The sequence below is a fragment of the Chinchilla lanigera genome, unplaced genomic scaffold (assembly GCF_000276665.1).
Source record: "Chinchilla lanigera isolate Chin_1 unplaced genomic scaffold, ChiLan1.0 scaffold00001, whole genome shotgun sequence".
Lineage (NCBI taxonomy): Eukaryota > Metazoa > Chordata > Mammalia > Rodentia > Chinchillidae > Chinchilla > Chinchilla lanigera.
The window spans coordinates 1,026,498-1,033,450 of NW_004955402.1; the positions used below are offsets into that span (position 1 = coordinate 1,026,498).

Below are 6,953 nucleotides of genomic sequence, written 5' to 3' on the forward strand. Positions count from 1 at the left end.
CTCCTGTGACAGCGGCCTGCCCTCTGGCCCCTCGGGAGGGCGGCCCCACGAGGGCGGCCCCCGGCAGCGCGCCGTGACTGCCCGTGGTGGCGCCTGCAGCCCGCCCCCGCCCCTGTCTCCGCTCGGACTCTCCCACCAGACTCCTTCCTGAGGAGCAGGTTTCTGGGCTCCACTTACCTGTGCGGGCGGTGTGGGCGGGACTGGGACAGAGCCGCCCAGGCTATCGCGACCGCCCTGGATTTGGGAAATGCAGGACTCAGACCCAGCTCCTCGACGACGGGGCGGCCACCCTGTGCCCGGCTCTGGCCAGCCCTGCGGATGAGCGGGTTTGCACACTGCTTATTCAGCACGTCGGGATGGCCCCCAGGAAGTCAGGAGCCTGGCAGGGGCGGGGGCGGGGGCTGTCTCCTTGGGGGTCGAAACTCCACAACTGAAACAGCCCGCTGGGAAACCGTGTGATCCTGCTGAGCATAGAGAGCTTCTGTCTTCCGTCTGTGCGTGTGCGTGTGTATACGTGCGCGCTGGCCCTGCAGCCTAGCCAGGTCCTGGCACATGCCAGGCCAAGTGCTCCGCAGCTGAGCTGCTCCCAACCCCGTTTTCTTTTTATCTATTCAGCGTCTCTATATTAAGCATCTGTTGTTAGAAATAAATGAGTTTAGGGGCTGGAGATTTAGCTCAGCGGCACAGCGCCTGCCTGGCAAGCTCAAGGTCCTAAGTTCAATTCCCATACTGGAACAAAACCTAAATAAATAAATAAATAAATAAATGAGTTTAAAATTGCTGTAGCAGAGCAGTGTTTACCTTATGGAGAAAATCGACTTCCTGGCAGGGAGGAGGTGTGAAGGAAGTTGGGGAGCTGCGTCTTGCCTGTCCACCTCATGTGTCACCCCTGGACTGTCCCAAAGTCAGGCGCTGATTGGCCGGTGCAGGGGTAGAAAATACTTTATTTACCGAGCTCACCAGCCAGCTATGCTGTCAGAGCAGACAGCAGAGTCCCTGCCATTAGCACGAGGTTCACTGTGACCCTACTGAGTATGGGGAAGGGCGTGTCAGTGGTTGGAATCCCAGCACCGAAAAAAGAGCAAAAACTGAAATCCAAGGACATTTTGACATCGACCGTGAGACTAAAATGTCCTAGCATATCGCTATAACAGAAGGTGCCAGTGTGACCCTTTACTTTCTGTGCTTTGCATTGCCTTCTGCCAAACCCTACCTCGTGATGGTACGGAATATTCTCAGTGTTCTGTGCTGTCATTCACGTTCCTTGCGCCGTTAGCACCTGGTGTCCCTGTTGGGATTTGGCATGTCCATTGTCATCTGGAGACATTAACTGTCAAGAGGTCCTGTCAGTCTCCTGCCCGCACACCAGGGCAGCACTGTCATGAGCACCGCTGGAGAATGCTGCATCAGCTTTCTTGTAGGGACAGAGGAGTTAGGGTTGTTAGAGGTGAACTCTGAACAACAGCAAAATCATTTGATCAAAAAAACAAAGCCCAGACCTAGGTTAGGACATTTTAAGGTTTATTGGGCAGGATGTGCCTCTCAGAGATTTATGACCCTCTCCTGCTATCTAGTGGACACCTGTGCTCACCGCAGCACACACAAGCAACATCAAAATTCTGGCCCCAAACCCTGGAAATTTATTTCTAAAAAGTGTTTCCTAAATAATTACTGTTCTGCAGGAAATGCTCTGAGTGGACATGGGCACACACATGCATATATACAATAATGCTCACTGCATCACCAAAGTGGAAATAAATGTGTGCAGTCTAAATGATGCTTGATCAGAGAGCTGCTAAGGTTTTACAATAGATTACATAGCTGATTAAAGAATGTGGGGACTGGGCCAGAAATACAGCTCAGCAGGCACAGTTCCTGCCCAGCAAGCATGAGGTTGTGAGTTCGAGTCCCAGTACAAAAAAAAAAAAACAATTTAGGAACTGTATATATTACTAGTACACAGAAATAGGTGAAAAGTCAAGGTGGGTAACTCATGGCATCATGTGCAAATGCATTTCCTATGCTTGTAAATACACATTGTGTGGACACACACAGAAAGCTGCCTCACCTCTGTCATGTTACAGAGTAAGAAAGACAGACTTTCTCCATTTTAAAACTTACTCTTCTGTCACAAAAAAAAAAATTACCCTGGAATTTTTATGTTTAGAAGTCTTAATTATAAAGCTATTATGTATTTATTAAAGGATAATTAGAAAACATGCATAGCATAGGCATTAGGTTAATTTTAAACATTAGTGAAAATCTCAGCACTGAGAAAAGTAGCATCCCTTGCTAGTCTTGGGGCTGGGGATTTAGCTCAGTGGCAAAAGTGCCTGCCTGGCAAGCACAAGGTCGTGAGTTCGGTTCCTGGGACTGGAGGGGGGGAAAAAAAAAAAAAACGTTGCTAGCCTTAATTTTTGTTGTACTTCATGTGAATAGATAATGTATTCAGAGTTTAAAAAGTAAACATCAAGCACTCGAGCTGAGCTGCCCCCGATGCGCATCTCCACCACCCCGGCTCCGGACCGCTGCCTGTGGACTTCGGGAGAGCGTGGAGCCGTGCCGTGTACAGACCTTTCTTGCTGGCTTCTTCCACAAGGGGTCTGCCCGTGTGTCAGTCCTTCCCTCCTGATATGGCGGGATGATAACCGCTGTGAAGACACAGCAGCGGTCATCTACCCACGCCTCAGCTGGTGAACACTCTTTCTGTCCACGCTGGGGCCACTGCAAGCGTTGCTGTGCCGGGTGCCGTGGATGGTGAGTCTCCCACTCCCGGGCAGGTGCGAGGGCCGCAAGCCAGTCCTCTGGGAATCCAGGTGTAAGGCTTCTAAGGATCTGCCAGGCAGGTTTCCAAAGCATTTTGTTATCCCCTGGAGGAGAGTGCCGGTTTCCTCCCCACCTCTGACAATACTATTGTCTATGTTTTGTATTAGAGCTGTCGGGAGAGTAAAATAGAATCCCTTATGCTTTGCCTTTCCCTGGTGCTAAGGGTGTTCAGCGTCTCTTCTTGTGTTTATTGCAGGACCCCTGTCCCCAGCCACCTGTCTACTGAGCCCCCCTACCCATTTCTACACACGGCTTTAAACGGATAATCAGATTACCTTAGGGCCCATCATTTGAAGGTCATAAATCAATAGTTCACACACACAGCTGCACAGCTGTCTACAATCAGTTGTTACTCACCCCGCAAAACCAAAGCCCTCACCCCTCAGGCTCTTTCCCCAGACCCAGGCAGCCTGATCTACTTGTGTCCTTCATTCGCCTATCTGGACATTTTGTGCACGTGGATGTAGACGCTACGTGGCCTTTCCTGTCTGGTGTCTTTCCTGTCAGGTGCTCTTTCAAGATTCACTCATCTTTCCTTTTCTTTTTAACTGAAGCATTTTTTTTCTTTTTTCTCAGGTTTTATTTCCCTTAGTACATGTTTGTATTACATAACAACCACATTCCGTGTGGAGTGGGTGCATCACACGAAACACCTCATTCAGTTCTTCTTTCATCCCCTCCTCTCCTCTTCCTTCCCTTTCTTATTGTGATAAACATTTGTCATTTTAACTGCTTTAAGTGTACAATCCAGTAGCATCAACTACGTTTACTTTTTTTTTTTTTTTTTTGCCATTAGGGATTGACCTTAGGGGCATTCTGCCACAGAGTTAAGTCCCCAGCCCTTTTAAAAAGTTTGACACAAGGTCCCAGTAAGTTGCAGGATTCAAAACGCAACCCTCTTGCCTCAGTCTCCCTCAGTGCTGGGACTGCATGTTTCTAGACAAGAGTTTTGTGCAACTATCACCATCTATTTCCAAATGTTTTCACAGCTCCAAACAGAAAACTCTGTAACCCCTAAGCAGCATGCAATTTTCCCTTCTTCTATAATCCACTTTCGGTTCAATGAAGTTGCCTATCTAGATATTCCACCTAAGGGGACCCATGCAGTATCTGTCCTTTTTGTGTCTGGCTTATTTCACTTAGCATGTTTCCAGGGTTCCTCTGTCTGCAGTGTATATTGGAGCCTCCTTCTTTTTATGGTTGAGGACTATTTTATTGTGGGTCTCTGGACCACATTTTGCTTACTGGTCCACTACAGGGTGCTTCAGTTGCTTCTACTCTGTCTGTTGTGAATAATGCTGCTATGGATGTTGGTCTACAGGTAAGTTTGAATCCTTAGTTCAGTTCTTTGGGCATACACCTAGGAGGGGAGCCACTGGTGCCATATTATCACATGGTAACTTGCTGTTCAGTTTTCTGAAAAACTGCCAAACTGTTTGCCATAGCAGCTGCACCATTTACCATTTCCACCATCAAAAATCCAGGTTCTGATTTCTCCACCTCCTCACCAACACTTATTACCTGGTATTTTTTTTTTCTTTTAGATTTATTATAGCCATCCCAGTAAGTGTGAAGTCACATCTCACTGTGGTTCCTCAATCACTAATGATGTTGAGTGTCTACTCCTGTGCTTATTGGCATTTGTGCATCCTCTAGAGAGACATGTTTATTAAAATCTTTTACCTGTTTTAAGAATTAGACTGTCCTTTTGTTATTGAGTTATAGGAATTACTTACATATATTTTTTGTTTTGTTTTGTTTTGGTTTTCTTCCGGTACCAGGAATCGAACTCACGACCTTGTGCTTGCCAGGCAGGTGCTTTGCCACTGAGCTAAATCCCCAGCCTTTCCTTACATATTCTGGGTAGTAATCCTTTATTGGACACATGATTTGTCCTATTTTCTCCCCATATATGGGTTGTTTTTTCATTTTTTTGAAAATATTTTTTGATACACATAAGTTCTAGATTGTGGTAAAGTATGATTTATCTGTTTTGTTGTGTTTTTTAATCTCTAAGAACCCACTGCAAAATCCAAGGTCATGAAGATTTACATCTGTTTATTCCTCAAGGTTTCATAGTTCTACTTCTTACAGCTAGGCTGTGGGTCTAAGTTTTCTGTATGGTGTGAGGTAGGGCTCCAGCTCATTCTTTTGCATCCAGTTCTCCCAGAACCACCTGCTGAAAGGAGTATTTTCCCCACTGAATGGACTTGACATCCTTATTGAAAAGCAGTCAAACTGTATTGGTTTACTTCTGGAGTCTCAATTCTATTCCATTAGTCCTGTGTCCATCCTCACGCCTGGACCACATAGTTTTGATTACACTAAGTTTTGTAATTCAGAAGTATGAATCCTCCTTTATTTTTCAAGGTTGTATTTGAGACTCCTCATTCCATATGCATTTGTGGATGAGCCTTCCCCTGGGGGGCTGTGACAGGGATGAAGTCCCATGTGTAGACCACAGTGCAATGTTCTGTCGTTTCCAGTGAGCAAGTCTCTTACCTCCTTGCTTACATTTATCCTAGGTATTTTATTCTTTTGGGTGCTTTTGTAAGTAGAATTGATGACTTAGCTTCTTTGTGGTTTACTCATTGCAGATATGCAGAAGCACACTGATTTTTGTGTTTGATCTTGTATTCTGCAACTTTGCTGAATGTGCCTAATGGTTCTAGTAGCTTTCTGCAGGTTATTTGGGACTTGTAAGATAGGATCATGTCATCTGTGAACAGAGATGATTTTATTTTTCCTCTCCAATTTGGATGGCTAGTCCCCTGACAAATAACTTCCCCAAAATGCACCTCTGAGCACAGAAGGCTTTGGGGTGACATCTAGATATAAGCTGTAATAGTTTCTATGCTGTCTTTAAGCTCACTAATATTGTCTTTATCATCTAGGATATTAAATTTACATCTCTATATGGTGAGCTTAGTTTAAAGTTTTTCTAAGTTCTATGACTCAGTATCTGCAGTCTTCCTTCTTGTTTCTTGCATACTATAAAACAGTTACAACGATTATTTTAAGTGTCCTCGTCTATCTACCTCCTGTCATTCTGGATAATTTTTCTACCAGCCTCCTGGCCCCATCTCTTCCGCTCAGAGACTGAGGTCTCGCCTGGCTCCCCCTCTGGGCCCCCAGTGCCTGTTACATATTCTTTCCTTTCCCCTAGCTGTTTCGGGCACTGTTACCCTAGCGCGTCTGCAGAAGTTACTCCCCTTTAAAACCAAAACTGCAGCACGTATCACTCGGGGCGGTTTCGCTAGTTTAACCAGGTCTTGCAGACAGACGCAGGGGTGATTTCCAATCAATGTGGACGCAAAGAACGCGGCACCAGACGTCTGGGCAGGGCAGGCACAGCGCCAGCTGTCGCAGGTGCTGGGGACCCGGTAGTCCTCCCGCGCGCCCGTAGAGCTCTCCGGGCCTCGCTCCTGGGCTGCTCCTGGCGCGGTGCTCCACCTCCGCTCGGTCGGGCCTTCCCCGGGCGAGGCCGCAGCGCAGGACTGGAGAGCAGGGTCCGACACGACTCACCGCGCTCGGCCACCCGCTGGAAGCTCTGAGGGGTGCCGCCGGGACCCGGCCACGCGCCAGGGACTCCAAACCTGCGGGAATCGGACGAGAGAGGCCTTTCTCGCGCCGCGCCGCGCCCCGCCCACATCCCGCCCCGCCCAATGCCGCCCCGCCCCGGACAAGCCACGCCCACGGCCCAGATCCCGCCCCAGTCCGCCCCAAACTCTTAGACCTCACACTAGGTCCCTACCCTAAGCCCCACCCCCTCCTGAGGCCCCGCGTCGCCCCGCCCCATGCCTCACCTCCTACCCTTGCTCCGACCTGTCCCTGAGCCCCTTCTCCGCCTCCCCGCCCCCCGACCCCTACTCCAACCTCAGCCCCGCCCCAGCCCCAGGCCTCAACCCTAGGCCCGGCCCCGCCTCGCCCCTAGGCCTCACCCTGCCCCGCCCCTAGGCCCTACCCTCGCCCCGTATGGCCCCGCCTCCTGCCCCGCCCCCACGCGGGTCGCTAGGCCCCTCCTCCATGGCGCCCTAAAGGACGTCGACGTGCGCACGCAGGGTGGTACCGGCGCAGGCGCAGGCGCAGATGCGCGTTGGCGGCGTGGGGTCGAGAGGGCCGGGCCG

At 49.2% G+C, this 6,953-nt stretch overlaps 1 protein-coding gene across 1 annotated transcript in view; it reads right to left on the reverse strand.

Annotated features, from left to right (window-relative positions):
• Slmo1 (slowmo homolog 1 (Drosophila)) overlaps positions 1-566 on the reverse strand; it is a 10,087-nt gene extending 9,521 nt beyond the window's left edge. The window contains exon 1 of the mRNA XM_013513802.1: positions 178-566. The gene's annotated coding sequence lies outside the window, so the exon portion shown is untranslated. The remainder of the gene's footprint in view (positions 1-177) is intronic.
• Between the last annotated feature and the right edge of the window lie 6,387 nt (positions 567-6,953).